Source organism: Neolamprologus multifasciatus, chromosome 14 (assembly GCF_963576455.1).
Source record: "Neolamprologus multifasciatus chromosome 14, fNeoMul1.2, whole genome shotgun sequence".
In the NCBI taxonomy this organism is placed as follows: Eukaryota; Metazoa; Chordata; class Actinopteri; order Cichliformes; family Cichlidae; genus Neolamprologus; species Neolamprologus multifasciatus.
The window spans coordinates 25704887-25722612 of record NC_140452.1 but is presented as its reverse complement, the minus strand read 5'-3'; the positions used below and the strand labels follow the sequence as shown (position 1 = coordinate 25722612).

General features: G+C 41.2%; 1 protein-coding gene and 2 long non-coding RNA genes across 3 annotated transcripts in view; 2 read left to right on the top strand and 1 right to left on the bottom strand.

Moving 5' to 3' along the window:
* Window positions 1-15292, top strand: part of LOC146504157 (uncharacterized) — a 16551-nt gene extending 1259 nt beyond the window's left edge. The window contains exon 2 of the long non-coding RNA XR_014877826.1: window positions 13516-15292. This is a non-coding gene — a long non-coding RNA (uncharacterized LOC146504157). The remainder of the gene's footprint in view (window positions 1-13515) is intronic.
* Window positions 1-17726, top strand: part of LOC146504154 (C5a anaphylatoxin chemotactic receptor 1-like) — a 180802-nt gene that overhangs the window by 120112 nt on the left and 42964 nt on the right. The gene's annotated exons all lie outside the window — the stretch shown is intronic.
* LOC146504158 (uncharacterized) lies at window positions 8416-10662 on the bottom strand. The gene is made up of 3 exons (XR_014868860.1): window positions 9780-10662; window positions 9556-9694; window positions 8416-8626 (listed from the first exon to the last, which is right to left on the bottom strand). It is a non-coding gene; the product is annotated as an uncharacterized LOC146504158 (long non-coding RNA).

Below are 17726 nucleotides of genomic sequence, written 5' to 3'. Positions count from 1 at the left end.
TTCTTGTCTGTTGGAGTTCTGGGCTCCTCATTGAATCTCGGGTTTTTATGGAGGTGAACATGAATAACTGTGACATTCTTGCTAATATTAACATTAATATTTGTGGGACCAGAAGAATTTTCTACTGTGTTGTTCACGTTGTCTGTTGTTTGCTGTGAAATAAGAGGTCGCATTTCCTGTCTGGGGTCAACTGTGTTGGAGGTCCGTGTAAGTTCAGGAGATGTCTCTGTCTCCTCTATTTCATTGAAGACGTAAAGATTTTTAATCTCGACATTATTGGAACGATCAACATTAATCTTTGTGGTGGAGGAATTTTTTACTGTGTTGTTTACGTTCTCTATTGTTTCCTGTAAAATCAGATCTTGAATGAGATTCACCAGCTGTGCATAATCCTCGGTCTGTGTTTCATTTGAGGGCCTTTCCGTGGTGACATTTTCGGCGTGCCCAGACCAAAACTGTTGCCACTGCTCATGTGTAACATTATTTAGCAGTTCGTCTAGCAGTGGCCTCACTTCATTTACAGGAGTGGAATCACTCCTGACATTTTCTGTATCTATTCTCGTTGATGGTTTATTGCCCATTGCTTTTTAATATCTATTTGTTTGCTGATAACTTGTTGTCTCTTTGTTAAAGCTAGCACTCGAAAACGTTACAGAGGGGTATTTATGGGCTCGATTTGAACTTAAATCTTAAGTCTGTGGCGTCCTCTGTGTCTATATATATATCTATATCTATATATACTGTATATCTATATATACTGTATATATATATATATATATATATATATATATATAGAGAGAGAGAGAGAGAGAGAGATATCTATATATCATAATAATCTGACAATAACTATAATATTGGCCATATTATATTTACATTACCACAGTGAGATGATTTTAGTCTCATGAACAACATTAGCTAATTGTTATTTACTAACTACTCTTGAAATAACTGTTCGGTACAGAAATGAAGCCCAACAATCAGCCCAACTCATCATATTATGACAGGCTGTCAATAAATTCCTCGCAGTTACACGCCAAAGTTTATAGCTAAACCAACTGTTTTGGCATGTCCAAAGGTCAGAGTTCAGCAACTTAATCCCATTCTTAAGAGCTTTAAGGCCACATGAAATGCTTTGAGAATAAAAGTTCACAATTGTCCTCTAAACAAGGGTTGACCAAGTCATTAGGGCTGGGCTATATCATACCGTTCACGGTAATACCGGTGTAATGTTGGGCAACAATAGGAATGAAACGGATGAACCAGAACTGGTTTGTAAAAATGCTGCAACTTCAGTGGTGTGGAACTGGTTTGGCTTCGTCCGTCAGATACACAACAAAGCACTAGTTTTGGTAGAGCATGCCAGCGGGCCGTCGTTATTACCGTGTTGTTTGGAAAATACAGCACACTTAAAATCAATCCTTTGATTTTTCTGAAAATCAACAGTGTCCCTTATAATCCCGTGTGCCTTATGTATGAATTCTGGTTGTGTTTACTGACCTCGAAACGATTTTATGTGGTAGATGGCGCTCGAAAATCTGTCAAATGTTTTAGTACGACTTTGCTAAGCTACGAACCCGCACCACTTGATGGATTGTCGGAGCATTGCGGCTATCGTAGGAAGGAGCCTCGCGGAGTGATACGTACGCTGTGTCCCAATTCAGGGTCTGCACACTTGAAGTACGCATTTCAAGTGCGATTACGTCACCGCCACGCGACGACGGCTGTCCCAATTCGAAGTGTTCTTCAAATGCATACTCCAAATGCGCCGTCGATTTCCCCGTTCCCCGTCCCATTTCACACACCTCTCACTTCCGCACTTCTTGTACTTATAGTATGCACGTACGTAGTGCGCGTAGTGCACGTACTTCAAGCGTGCAGACCCTGAAATGGGACACAGCCGTACTGTGCTTCAACATAATATTACCGTATTGTGTGTGTATAACCTCTTTTTAAGTTTTGTGGATATTATACATGGTTATGCTGAGGATATGTCGGCCAATTTGTCGGAAAATTTCCAGTGGAAATGCCTTTTGGTTAAACTGTCAGCAAGGAATTTGCATTTACACTGTTAATTTTTTATATAACTTTAATGCTCTTAAAATATAGCCATAATTGTAAGAATAATATCTGGCTTTTAACAGATTATTCTTGTAACAAATGTGAATATGCTGAGTGGCCGTAGCACTGTGCACAGGATAAAACCTCTTGATTTTAGTGTCATGCAGAACTAGATTCAGGCCAAAGATTGCATTTAAGTAACATCGGTGATTAGAAGCCAGTGTTTTGATGTTTTTGGGGGGTTTTAAAGTCTTTCTGATAAGGTTATTTTGAAGTTTATTTTTAAGTCATAAACCTATTTATATTGACTATGTGCACGTTAGCATATGCTACTTCCGGTGCGGAAACTCCTGTGGGGAGTTTTGTTTCCGGTGTCCTATTCGCGCCCTGTTTACGGTCCAAAACAAGTTAAGCAAATTAATAAATCAAGCGGCGATTTACATTTCTATAGATGTCTCGGGCATTTACCCAATATATCTGTAAATGATGTTCATCGACTTGTCGATATTTATCCCTGCGCCTCAGAGCAAAAGAGAAAAGGGATTCAAATGTTATATTTCTCAGCTGTCCCTCGTTTATCGCGGGTATTATGTTCTAAAAATAACCAGTGATAGGTGAAATCAAGTAGCCAATTTTATTTTTTGACGGTGCAAAACGTTTCGTGGACATACAGCACTGCACTTCAGAGTCACACTGCTAGCGATTGATGCAGCGATTCTGTACTGTACAGGAGAGATGTCACGGAGGAGATCGTCTGCAGCGATCAGGACGCAGGACACAATGTGACATAAAAAAAAATAAGCATGCAAACTTGCACTAAAAAATCCGCGAAACAGCGAGGTGAAATGTGAACCGCGTTATAGCGAGGGACCGCTGTAATTTTAAAGGTAAGTCACAACATACCCTTCTTAAATACTAATGTATAGAAACCGTTACCAGCAATTGTTCATTTTTTGTGTGGCTTTTTTCACGGTTCTTTAACATGCTGTGTAGGTGTGTACTTGACTAGCTGATATCGACATAACGGGAAACATCTGGTTTGACTATTCTTCACCTGTAGTTTGAATGCTGAACATTTGCCTGTTTAAATCATAAGACAGTCACTATACAGAGATGTGCTTCTGAATGTGGACGATGTGTCTTCTGCTGCAGTGATGCAGTTCTGCTTATGTTGAGTGATGTAAACAACTGATCGATTTAAACTCTTTTAAACGTCAAAATTGATCATTAGATTTTTTATGACACAACAGTGGCGAGTGTTCCCACCTTCTGCTTTTTGTAACTTAACGCGATCTTTCCGTTTTCGAGTTTTGGACATCAATTTTGGAGTATATCTTCGCAGTAGCGATTGACCGCAAAGTAAAGCTACCGGAAATGTACAACCCCACATCCGGTCTCAAACCAGGAAGTTAGCATTTTCTCGTGCACAGGGTCAATTGGTTTCCCTGGTTTTAAACACAAATTCTAAGCTCTTACTCTTCATTAAAACAAATGCAGTGTTTACCTGTACGGGGACTGACAGCCACTAGAGGTCTCTTTACTCAACGTTTACATTCATCAGTAACTTCCTTCTCAAATGCCAAATGCTAATGCTTGCCAGATTAAATAGGCTTGATAAGAGACAATACGTTTTGCTCTTAATATCATATTATGTTATCTGTCATGTCTTTTTCATCATTCATATTTTATTGATGAGACCTTCGATGGAGGAGTAGCAAATATGCAAAGATTAACTGGTGATTTTTACAGTGTTTTACTGGCTGGTCTTTGGCATGTTATTTTATTTTTGGTGAATAAAACAAAACCTCTGCAAAGACCAATGAAGCGGAGCCGTTACTGAGACACTGAGCTCAGGCAGAGTGAAAGAAAACATGTTTCCAGCATCCAAAACAACAGCGCTGTTCCTGTGACCTCTATTAAAACCTTGACTTGGGAAAAGGGAGTCATTCATAAAAGCATCCTCCAGAAGTTGAATTAAAATATGCAGATGAACTGTTAACCTTGTCTGATACCATTTTTAAATGATGCAGCTTAATGAAGGCAGTTGTACTATTTTACATTGAAGCGAACAAGGGTGAGTCTGAAAGGGGTCATGCTGTCTACTAAACCACATTTTATTTTTTTCCACAACATTTTTCACATTGTGAAATAATACAAAATACTGTCTCAATTAAATTGGGTTAATATTTAAAAATACAAAAACTATGGCTTATTTCACACAAGCACAGGACTCAGGTCAAGGTCAATGTCAAATTTATTTATATAGCACATTTCCAGACAGACGATGCTGCACAAAGCGCTTAACAATATAAAAATGCCATTAAAAAGGAACAATGTAAAACAATAATAACAATATAAAACAATGATAGGACAATAAAAGAGTGAAAACAATAACTTAGACTACTAATAAGACCAAAATGCTTGGGTCATAGTGCGTTAAAAGCCAGGGCATAAAAATGTGCCTTTAGTAGTCATTTAAATTGATCAAGTGTTTGTGCAGATCTAATATTTAGGGGAAGACTATTCCAAAGTCTGTGACCTGCCACAGAGAAGGCTCTATCACCACGAGATTTGAGATCAGTCCGTGGGATGGACATCATTGATTTTGAGCTAGATCTCATGGTTTTTTCCTGGAGCATAAACAGAAGGGAGCTCAGACAGGTAAGAAGGGGCTCAGGCGTTAAGCGACTTGAAAAAAAAAGTAAAAGTTTAAATTGGATCCTGTAGGAGACAGGAAGCCAGTGTAGAGAAGCTAAAACTGGGGTTATATGCTCTCTCCGTTTGGTACCAGTTAGCAGGCGAGCAGCTGCATTTTGGACCATCTGAAGACGATGAATGGAGGCCTGGTCGAGACCAAAATACAATGAATTGCAGTAGTTCAATCTGCAAGTAAGGACAAGGTGAATAACACATTCAAAGACGTTAGCCGGGAGGTATGGCTTTACCTTGGCTAGCTGTCTTAACTGAAAGAAGCAAGACTGGACTACTGCACTCACCTGCTTATTCAATTTATAAGAACCATCAAGGTAGACACCGAGGTTTTTTACACGTGTTTTACAAAAGGAGGAAAGGGGGCCCAGAGCGCTATTGATGTGATTATTGACAAAGTTGCCGAAAATGACAACTTCATTTTTATTTTAATTTAGCTTTACAAAATTTAACGGCGTCCACTGTTTGATGTCATCAAGGCAGCGTTATAAGAGCTGGGGACGGTCTGACCCTGCTTTTGAAGGCAGATAAATATGCAAATCATCAGCAAAGCAGTGGAATGATATGTTGTACTGCAAGAATATGGAACCCAATGGCAACAAATAGAGTGCGAATAAGGCAGGACCCAAAGTAGAGCCTTGATGAACAGAAATGGTGTCAGACCAACCTTCACCATCAAGGCCTTTTCCTGCTCAGAGATTTTCTTCCACCGTTTGGTCAGCTGGTAGATCTCAGAGTTCAGAAACTTGTTCTGAGTCTCATACGCCTTGATGTCATCCTGCAGACACAAATGCAGTCAGACAACCTCAGAGGTTTAAGAGGTTTCAGATGTAGTAAAGCAATATTGGTTGTTCCTTCACTGCTGATAGCTTCAGCTCATTTTGGAAGGTTTTTAAACTTTCTTTAAACACGATCATTTACACTCGCTTCAAGTAAAACTTTAATTTGCTGTAAATTATCTCAGTGCTTCAGGTTGTAGTTTGAGAGTCTGAGAGTTGACGTGGCCAGCGGAGGACGAGCCGGGGCGCCGCGGGTCTGACAGACACGCCGTCACCTGATCGGACAGTTTTATGATCACCTGACAGGAAACAGTCGCACAGTGAGTACAGCTGCAGATTGATTTCATGTTCTACTGTCACACAAAGCTCACAGGAAGTAAGAAAAAGTAACTGAGTACATTTACTCAAGTAGAAGTGGTGGTAACTCTGAGCACTTTTTATTTGTCTGCCAGCTGCAGGCAGTGATTCAACAACGCAAAACTAGAATAGAGAATCGTTCAGCTTCATTTCAGCCTTTCTCATGTTGTGTCTCTGAGTGTGTCCTGTTTTGGTTCAGGCAAGGAGAAGAAGCTGAGTCACACAGCCAGTTACTGCCTGAGATATGATACGTGACCACAGGATGGCGCAGTCGACTGAGCTATATGGTCACGATGGACGCCACACATAAAACACAATTAAAATAAAACCCTGACAGAGTCAAACATGCAGCCCGGGGGCTGGATTAGGCCCACCAAAGGTCCCAATACGGTCCTGGGTGGCTTGAATGAAGTGAAAATTTAAAAGTTCAGATATTTGGAAAATAAAATCATCTCCTACTCACAGTGTGAGGATGCCAGCACAGGAGCAGCAGACTACAGGAAGCTAAAAGCTGCTTGAATGAAAACGAAATGCTATTTAAACCTGCAGCAACAGCAGAAAACTGAGTGAAATTGTATGTTTTAGACTTCACAAGTTGATAGCTCATTAAACATGAACGCTTTGAGAATGCGTTTGGACTTTTCAAAAAACACCTCTGAAGAGACTTCACTAAATGGTGCAGAACACCAACCTGCCCGCTGAATAAAGTCTGAATAAATAAAGTTGGATGTGATCTTTGTGTTCGAGTTTGCTCTCAGATCTGATTGATTCAGCTTCTTTGATGTGAGAGGCTGTCCACACTCTGACACGATGACCCTTCCCTCAGAGGAAACAGTTTCTCTCTAAGATTTCCCTGCAAAATGTTTGAATACCTGCTGCTATCTGCTGCTCGGTCTGCATCACATTCTGCCAAACCATTAAGAGGAATCTTTTCAAAATAAGAGGAAATATTGGATAAGGCATGACAGCTCTGAACCAATCAGTTTGCAGCAAACCAGCAGTTTAATAACACATCACAAATCTGTACAGGAACATGAGCAGACGGAGGTTTCATTAACACAAACCAGTGAGGCCAGTCTGTCCTCAACAGCAGCTTTACTGGAACACTGTGGCTACTGGGAAACACTCCATAAATACACACGTGTGTGTTACTGCAGATATGTTTACAAGTGTCTTTATATGAATAACACGTTTATAAATGTGTTCATACAGCTTCCAAACAAATACAAAGTGATAACTGATGGAAGTAGTGCAGTACTCCTACGTTTGCAGTACTATGAACTTCATCACATGACTTTTATTATGAAGACCTCACAGGAAATGCAGCATTAGTGCTGACAGAGCGACAGGAAGAGCACGTTACACTGTCCCAGCAGGTGGCGCCAAGACAAGTAGAACTGACAAATGAGGTGCCTACGTTTAAATGTGACCCACTGTGTTCACAGTTTGATTTGTTCTACATGTTGCAGCTTGTTTACTTCAATTTAATCTTCACAGCGTCACGTTTCTATGATGTCATCGTTTGTATAATCTAAAGTGTAATCCCAGAGTCGTCACTGAAGCCGGCTCTCTGTCACTTAGTCTCTTCTAACTTTATTAAACACATCCGCAGGAACAACGCAGCGGGTTACCTGTTACTGAGTCACACGCACGTGACACCTTCCTCCTTTAGCTGTGTGAGCTTCATCGAGTATTTGAACTGACAGGTTAGAGAAGGTTACTGATGTGAGATATCAGATTAGACTCGTTGGAAACATTAAAATATCATAAAAACATTTTTGACCATTTGTGAGTTATTCACATTCAAACACGTGTGATCAAACTTCCTAATACATAAAGAGAACGACTCAGCTCTCAGTCTGTTAAGTACAAACTGATACAGCGCCCTCTCCTGGCTGCAGAGGACACTGCACGCAGGCTGAAAAAGTCAGAGAGCCGCTGATGTTAGCACAGGCCCAAACTGAGCTCCAATCACCTACAGGCGACCGCATCACATAGCCCTCCTCAGCCGCAGCTTTTACAGTAAAGTCTGCCTGACGGGTCCCGTAGGAGGTCAGGTGATCGTTGTCTCTGTAACCTGAATGGCCACCTTGAGTCGACTGCTGGCGTGCTGTGAATGGAGAGAGATCACGTGTCTCCACCATGTGACTCCTTCTCACCGCGGGCTGGCCGGCGGCGTCTGAGTCTGGAGAAACCTGCATCTCCATCGCCTCTGCCGGCTCCTCCGCTGCTGCTGCTCTGCTCCAGAGTCTCTCGCCATCCGGACCACTTCCGGGATGATCATGTGATCCAAATGTCTGGTCTCCACAGGAACCAAAGTGAGTGGGGGGTGGTCAGGCACTTCCTGGGTCTCTGCGATGCTGCTGGACAGGAAGCTGGTCAGGAGACTCGAGCGCTCCTCGAACAAGTCCTGCTGGACCTTCATGGGGCTGGAGACACACACGAGACACACCAGAACACAGAGAGATGGGATCAGTCCCAAGATCAGTCCCCCCCCCCCCCCCCCTTTCCTCTGCAGGGGGAAGACAAAGTACAGATGACGGGTTTGTGCATTTGACCTGTGAGAGTTCTCTCAGCATGTCTGAGAAACAGCTGAGAGAGTTGGACTCTAACCAGAGTCTGATTGGCTGTTGCTCTCCTCTGATGGGGATGACCGAACTTCTGCTTGGAGATGTCAGAGGAGGAGTGCTGGCAGCACAGCGCGGAGGACCCGGGTCATCGTTCTGCAACAGATCAGAATAAAAACACTGAGCGGTCATTCTAACCGGAAGGCCAGAGAGCTTCGACAATGCAGCATGTGAGTAGGAGAAAACAATTATTAGAATCTAATGTGCTTAAATTTGCTTAGATGAGAGGGTCCAGCTGTAGATCAGAGGAATAGGGAAGGATTTGTGAATGTCTGTGTGTTTTAGTTTGGTTTAGCTATAGGCCTGAGAGTGTGTGTAATTGTGTAGAGGGAGAGGAATTTATTGACACTGGGGGTCTGCCTGTTATAAAAGGAGACAGGAAGCTACAGTTGGGGGATGCTAGGACTGTATGGAACAGATAGGAAAGAGAGAAGTCTGTTACCCTTGTCCCTGAATGCTTGCACCTGTACATCTCCCCTTCTGGAAGGTGCATGCGTAACTGAAGATGAATAAAGGTTTTGTGAAATAAATATTGAGTTCCGGTGTCGTCTCTGGAGGCCCGAGGAATAAAAGAACCGGGGTGAAAATGAAAACGTAACAAGCGCAATGTCCTGAAATATTAGCATCAAAATACACTTGAGTACCAAAAAGTACTAATCGTGCAGAATGCCCCATTTTTAAATATTAATAACTGCAGTGCTGTCACATGCAAGCTGGAGATTTTAATTACTTTATCACCAGCTGTGACTACAGGTGATAATCAAACATGTTTCATAGGGATGTGACTACATTTAGAAATGTCACGCATTTTAGGTAGACTCAATAATTGTAGGAAATGTGTAATAATCATCACTGATATCCATGATTCCTTAAAACTGTGAAGTATAGGGTATAGTTTAGTGTTTTGAGACAGATTTTTGATCGAAAACATTTTTACGACTCACTAAAATCCTACAGCTTATTTAAGAAGAGCTGAGTCTTTTTTTTAAATCTACATTTATAATGTAGATTTAGTATTAACTCACCGACTGTTCAGTCCCTGTTTATGTTGCTCTGTCACCACCCAGAGGAAGTTGAAGTGCTGGTCTGCTTTTGTGCTTCATACTCTCACCCCACCACACACAGACACGGCTGCAAAAGATTCCTGCTGAGAGCACAGATCCCCTACATGTGAGTGTAATAGCTACAGGTACTGGACTGGACTCGCAATTCAGATGCTCTCTACAAAAAAGGGCAGAGCAGGCTGTACCTGCAGCGGACGCTCAGGTCTTTTGGAGTGAAGGGCCCACTCCTGAAGACCTTTTATGACTCTGTGGTGACCTCAGCCATCTTTTACGGTGTGGTCTGCTGGGGCGCAGGATCTCTGCTGGGGAAAGAAAGAGACTGAACAGGCTGATCCCAAGGGCCCTCTGGACCCTGTGTAGGTGGTGGGTGACAGGAGAATGGTGGCTAAGCTGTCATCCCTGTTGGACAACATCTCCCACCCCATGCAGGAGACTCTGACAGGAATGAGCAGCTCCTTCAGTGGCAGGCTGCGGCACCCATGATGTTGGACGGAGTGATTTCGCAGGTCTTTCCTTCCAACTGCTGTAAGACTCTACAATATGGTCTCTGCAGAGGACCACACATGTGCAGACACACACACAGCATACAAAATTGTAACTCTCACCCCGTCTCCCTGCTGTGAAATGGCACCAAGTGCAATTTCCCCTATGTAACAAAATACTTTATTCTATTTGTATAGTATTTATTCTATTGTATATAGTCTTCTATTTTGTAGAGTATGTTATTCTGTTTATCTTATTCTATTCTTTTTTCTCTTCATTTTTTTTTACTGCTTTTGTACTTCCTGCCGTGACTAAAAATTTCCCACGTGTGGGACAAATAAAAGTTTATCTCATCTAATGTTGGGAACTGCGATTACAAAATTAGAGAATGTGAAAACGCAATATTTAATGGCAAAATTTAAGTGTAATTTCACAGGAACTAATTAAGTTATTAGTCTTGAAGACTACTTAACAAAATGACAACAGAGCTTGCCTATCTCCTCTAATTGCTAGTTTCTCTCCAAGCTCAGTTTTTAGGAAATGTCAGAGTTTTTCCATCAAATAAAAACAGGTTTGGCACTGAATCAAAAAAAATCTGCAAACCAATATTTCAGATTATCAAAGAATAACAGCTGAAGTAGTAACAACAGAGGACTATTTGGGGTTTGACAGCAATTTATCACCTGTGTCCAATCTCTCGTATGGTTTTATGTACTGGAGCATGTTAATCCTTGACAGCCTCACAACATCATCATCAATTTTCTCTCATCCATCATGCATTCAAAATCTAAAGGGAAGTTAACTTAACAGAAACAATAATCACATTTCCCATTGAACGAGTATGATGAAGTCTAAATTTCTGTCACTTTTAACTTATGATCAGAACTAATATGAAAATAAATGTTAGTATCTGTTACAACACTTCCACTGATGTTGTGGTTTAAACTCATTTGTACCTAACCCTGGGATATGTGCCTATGTCGTTTCAGTTATTGAGTCCTGTCTCACTCCAAGAAAACAAAACTATAATGTCCAAAACAAATTGCAAGCGAATGTCTCTAAATGGTGCTTGAAGGAAAATTAGAGAAGCCGACCAGCAAACAAAAATGAAGTGTATGCACATAGAGCTCTAAATGTGTCTGGATACTTATCCAAACACTCAACGATCCAGCAGAAATTGTAGCAGCTGTTGCTCGCTCTTCTCTTCTCAGGGGTACCGGCAAGACGACAGGACACGGTCCATCTTGTAAAACTGAGAGAACGTCTACTCCCTAGAATGGAGGATTAACAGTGACTTGAAGGCTATCGAGTGCAAAAAATTCACAGTGGGCTCACTCAAGCTTGCTTTGCCTAAGCCAGAGGCCATGTGAGCTCATTCACGTTAAGCAACACCACAGTGTGCCGACTCAAATGCTGTTGAGGTTTACTTCTTCTTGACCTCACCTATCCTTTTGACATCCCAGCTGGAGAAAAGAGTCGGATGAGGCTGGAGTATTTTTCATCCATTCTTTATTACCAATGCAAAGTAAGTGGGGGGTGGGGGGGCTGCCCTGTGTCACCCCTCTCCAGTAGTTTTACTAATTCTATTGTTCAGTCTTACAAATCATTTCCTGTTCTTTTGATCTGCAGCCGCCCCCTGTTATCTAAGCACATTCTATTCTGTTGTTTTATTCGGCATAGCCCCGATTAGAGAACAGCTCTTGAACACCGCGTTACATCATATGTCATGACATAATAACATACAGAAATTTAATAATAAGCATAAAATATGGAAGAATGGATAATAATGACTTTAAGGCTATGACGTGTAAAAATGTCAGTGAGTTCAAACAAGCTCGCTCTGCCAAAGCTGAAAGCCATGCGTGCTTAAACCTCCTCCCGCCCAAGTTGGCTACCAAGTTGACTGTCGTGAAAAAGTCGTGAAACAACAACATCGTAATACTTAAAGGCAACTGTAGCGCGTAGTGTATAAACCTTAATGTAACCGTACAGTGAACATCAGGACATCAAATAATAAATTAATACTGGGTTACAGCACCATGCTAGTCTCTAATGTGCTTTATGCTAACTCAGTTTCCCACAATATTAAGTTTCTTAATAAAAACAAAGCATTTGCCTTCAATAACTCCTACCAGGGCTGGATGCTGGCCGGATGAGTGAGAGTGAGACAGTAGATCCGCAACCTCGGGAGCGGATACACCCTGTCCTTTTCCCGGTTGCCAATCCCCGATAACAGCCGGTTAATATTAATGTTAGCTTAATGGCTAATACTAATGTTCAGAGCACATCACGTGAACGTTCTAAACGAGCTGGGTATGAATGAAACTCAAAGCCACGCCCACTGTGACATCACAGCACGTTTTCCTTTGAAGTTAAAGGCTTGTGAGGGCTTAAATACATGGTAACAACCACTGCACCAACAGCACCTAGCGTTGAAAACACATTTTAACAAAATTAATTTACTGATTCAGTAGGCTTATAAAAAACAATCTAAAGGTTTCACTATACCTTCTTTATCAATTAGGCAAGGCAACAACTAACTGTTCCTAGCGTTAAAGACACATTAAAAAAAAAAAAAATTTATCAATTCAGTAGGCTTCTAAAAATTGACAACCCAATCTGTCTAGAAAATGTGGCGCTCAGTATTCGGCCGCACAACTTCTTCAGATACTGATGGCTTTGAGGAGCTTGACAGCTGTTATTTTGAGCCTGATGGGTTCCTTTTACCGATTTTCGATTCCAGAGATGAACAGTTTACCCACCTCTGAAACACCTGAGGTTCCCGAAAATCCCGAACCAAAGACCAGTACAGTCATACAATTCCTTCAGATACTGATGTCTTTGATTGTACAGAATATTATTTTGAAGATGATGGGCCCGTTTTCCCGATTATTGATTCCGGAAATGAACAGTTACCCACCTCTGAAACAACTGAGGTTCCTACAAGTAGTGGTGTCTGTGAAAATCCCGAACCAAGAGACCAGTACAGTCATACAATTTCTTCGGATACTGATTTCTTTGAGTGTTTAGGATATTATTTAGACCCCGATGGGCTCCATTTCCCAATTATTGATTCTGGAGATGAACAGTTACCCACCTCTGAAACAACAGAGGTTCCAACAAGCAGTGTTTCTGTAAATGTCAATGAAAAGTGTCCCACCAATGAGAGTAACAGCATTGATTCAGTCAGTGCTGTCCTTCCTGAACCTTCAGATACTGATGAATCTGAGGAGAATTTTCAACAAGAGGAAAGAAAAAACTATTTTTTCCCAAGTTCAAACAAGCCTTTCAGCTCTTTCTTCCTTTATTATGGCTCCAGTTGAGTCTGTGGGCCGGGGAGTCATTTCTGTCACTAGCCAAATCCTTAATATTGGTCGCGCACCATTTACCTCCCCCACTAGTGAAACTGAACCGCCACCCACTTCTGAAACAGCTGAGGTTCCTACAACCAGTGTTTCCGTAAACACCAATGAAAATGAACAGTCGACCATCCTCCTTACTGAACCATCAGACATTAATATAGGTGAAGAGAATTTTCAGAGAGAGGAAGCGGAAACTAGTACATCCAGAGTTCACGAAATGATTGCAGCGCTTTATTCCTCTTGTACAACTCCAGAGTCTATCAGCAAAAGAGAAACATCTGAGGTTCCTACAACTAGTGTTTCTGTAAACACCAATGAAAAGGAACAGTCGACCATCCTCCTTACTGAACCATCAGAGATTCATATATCTAAAGAGAATTTTCAAAGAGAGGAAGCAGAAACTAGTACATCCAGAGTTCACGAAATGATTGCAGCTCTTTATTCCTCTTGTACAACTCCAGAGTCTATGAGCAAAAGAGAAACATCTGAGGTTCCCACACCCAGTGTTTCTCTAAACACAGATGAAAAAGAACAATCACCCACATCAAAACAATTTGTAGATTCGAGGGACCGGTATAATACACCCGACTGGGCATTCTTGTTTGAACCTGAAACACAACAAGGGAACAAAGATTAAATTTGACACCTGAAAGTGAGGAAAGAAACGAACAGTCTCCCTCTGAAACAGCTGAGGTTCCCATAACCAGTGTTCATATGAACAACCTTGAACATGAACAGTCTTCCACCAGTGAAGCCCAGGTTCCCACAACCAGTGATAGTGAAAGACCTCAGCCAGGGGAAAGGTATTGTTTAAATGAAACAAACAACCCTCCTTCTCTAGCTAGTATTGGTTCAAAAATGTTTAAAGACAACTGGGTCATGAATAATGTACGCAGCTGGGCATCTTTCTTTAAACCTCGGAACACAAGGGACCAAGGGACTGTACAAAGATTCAATTTCACACCTGAAGGTCAGCAAAGAAACAAGCAGTCACCCTTTGAAACAGGTCAGGTTCCCCCAAGCAGTGGTTATATGAACAACTCCGAAGATGAAGACACTTCAACAAGTGAGAGTTAGAGCACTGATTTATTAGTTAGAGCACGGAGATGAGAGACAAGAGGGCAACACACCTGGGAGAAATCAGAGCCGACAGTACAGGGGAAACGTAAAGTGAACACACTCACATGAGAGGGGACCTTCAGAATAAGACAGGAAACTCACAGACAGAGAGAACTAGATGAGACACTAAACTTAGACAGATTCACATGCAGACAGTGTGACACCATAGACAGACAGAACACAGAAGTGGGACCAGGGCAGGCACAGAACAGAACCCTAACAAATGGCAAATAACAGAATACATACTCAGAATAACAAAAGCACAAAGAAACACAAAACACTGAGTCGGCAGACTCAGGACCATGACAAATGGTGTCCTTCCAGAACCTTCAGATATTAACAGATCTGAAGAGTATGAAAAAAACGAACAACATAAGTATTTTTTCCAGAGTTTACACAAACCTTTCAAATGAAATTCAATATCCATAGCATATAATGACATCACAACTATCCCCCAGCCAGTCGAAGCAGATGGCTGCTCCTATGAGTCTGGTTCTGCTGGAGGTTTCTCTCTGTTAAAGGTGAGTTTTTCCTCCCCACCGTCGCCTTAGTGCTTACTCATAGGAGATCATTTGATTGCTGGGGTTTCTCTTTAATACTGTGTGGTTATAACCTTACAGTATAAAGAGCTTTGAAGTGCCTGTTGTAACTTGGCACTATTAGATACACTTCAATTGGCTTCAACTGACAAAACATTGAAAAAATAAAAAATCTATCAATCAATCAATAAATAATGGATTGTGTGTGTGTTTTTATTTTTCTATACCAGGGTAAGTGCTAAAGCTTAATGGGTTACAATTATAGCCCATAATTGTAAGAATAATATGTGGCTTTTAACAGATTATTCTTGTAACAAATGTGACTGTGCTGAGTGGCCGTAGCACTGTGCACAGGATAAAACCTCTTGATTTTAGTGTCATGTAGAACTAGATTCAGGCCAAAGATTGCAATTTAAGCAACATCGGTGATTAGAAGCCAGTGTTTTGATCTTTTTGTTTTTGTTTTTTTAAAGTCTTTCTGATAAGGTTATTTTAAAGTTTATTTTTAAGTCATAGACCTATTTATATTGGTTTCCCTGGTTTTAAACAGAAAATTTAAGCTCTTCATTAAAACAAATGCAGTGTTTACCCGTATGGGTACTGACAGCCACTAGAGGTCCCTTTACTCAACGTTTACATTCATCAGTAACTTCCTTCTCAAATGCCAAATGCTAATGCTTGCCAGATTAAATAGGCTTGATAAGGGGCAATACGTTTTGTTCTTAATATCAGATTGTGTTATCTGTCATGTCTTTTTCATCATTCATATTCTATTGATGAGACTTTCGATGGAGGAGTAGCAAATACGCAAAGATTAACTGGTGATTTCTACAGTGTTTTTACTGGCTGCATGTACAAAAACTCAGAAAGCCTTTCAAGAAGGCAGAGTAAAGATGAATTTATAATACCTTCATTTAGACTGCGTATTTATCAGATTTTTGCTGACATTGACTCTACTTCAGAATACAATATATATTTTTGCGTTCAACGTTTGATAATGTGTCATGCGCAAAAGCATCAGCTCTAAGAGCCTTGCTTAGAGAATGCTTTGTAGTAAATCAGAAGAGTCGACTCCCATTGAGCGAGAGCCGGTGTTGTGCCAAAAAGTGATTAAAGTCATCTTGAGCCACAAACAACATTCTTGTAACAAGATAGAAGCCGCAATCAGTTTTTGGCAGTGACTTTAATATAACCTTTATTTATGCAGTAAAAAAATCTCATTAACATTAAAAATGTATTTTGTAAGAGTAAGTTGCCCAACAGGACAGCAGAAATGGCAGCAAATATTACAATAGTTCTGTAAAAATATTTTAAGTGGGGATAAAGGACCTGATTGGTTATAATGTAAGTACAAGTTGTAAAGATACTTAAAAAACAGCTAATTTTTAATTCTCTATATAACCCCTTTGTAAACCCTGTTCACCGAAGTCTATTTACGAACATACGCAAAGATATTACACATAAAAAATACACAGAAACACTGGAAATCAGTTTTTGGCAGACAATCACTTTTTGGCACAACACCGGCTCCTCACTTTATTTCCTTTCGCTGCTCAGCTCTCACACAGTGGCTCAGCTATGCTCCAATCCCTCCATATTGTGGCCAATCACATGCGAGGATATAGGATAATATCATTATGTGAAAAAACAGAGAGGGTGAGAGACGTGGCAGTCAAGTGGAGTGTGCGTCTGTCTTCTCAGTAAGTGAGTGAGACAGTAGACAGCGGTGAGGAGGGCTGTGCGAGTGCATCGCAAAAACACATAAATATGCCTGACACCTGTAAACGAAGCAGCATATGGCTGCAGTTTAAATACTTTTTTGTCTCGGTCTCGTCTCAACTTTGTCTTGGTCTCGATACCCTCTGGTCTTGGTCTTGGTTTAGGCGGTCTTGACTACAAGTCTAATGATCTCATCCACTTGCATATCTGGTGTGATCAGAGGTGGCAAAAGTACAGCTATTCGGTACAAGTCATACAGTTATTAGTGTTAAGAAATACTCCAGTAAAAGTTGAAGTATTATACCGATTAAACTTCTTTACTTTTTGAGTACATTTCAGAGCCTCTTAAAAAGTACAGCCTCTGAAATCCACTTAAAGAAAGTAAATGGGTCAATGGGTCTAGTTTATATGATATGCTTGATATCAGCTCGTCTCAAGGCTGCTATCCAGGCTCGACGCCTTCGTTTGGTAACATCCGATACCTGAGCTCCTTGATGTTGCTTCCAGCTTGGGAAAGCATAAAAAGACAACCCAAGCTTATTCCCGTGCCGACCGTAAGATCGAACATTGCAGCCGACCGTAAGATCGAACATTGCAGCCGACCACACAACAAGTACGAACCATGGATGTGCTTTCGCTCCTTCATCGCTTGCGCTTAGACCCCGAACATGGCGGATCAGGCCAAAATCCTTTCCACGCCCACCCCCGTGACATCACGCTCCAAAGCCCTATACTAATGTTCAGAGCACATCACGTGAACGTTCTAAACGAGCTGGGTATGAATGAAACTCAAAGCCACGCCCACTGTGACATCACAGCACGTTTTCCTTTGAAGTTAAAGGCTTGTGAGGGCTTAAATACATGGTAACAACCACTGCACCAACAGCACCTAGCGTTGAAAACACATTTT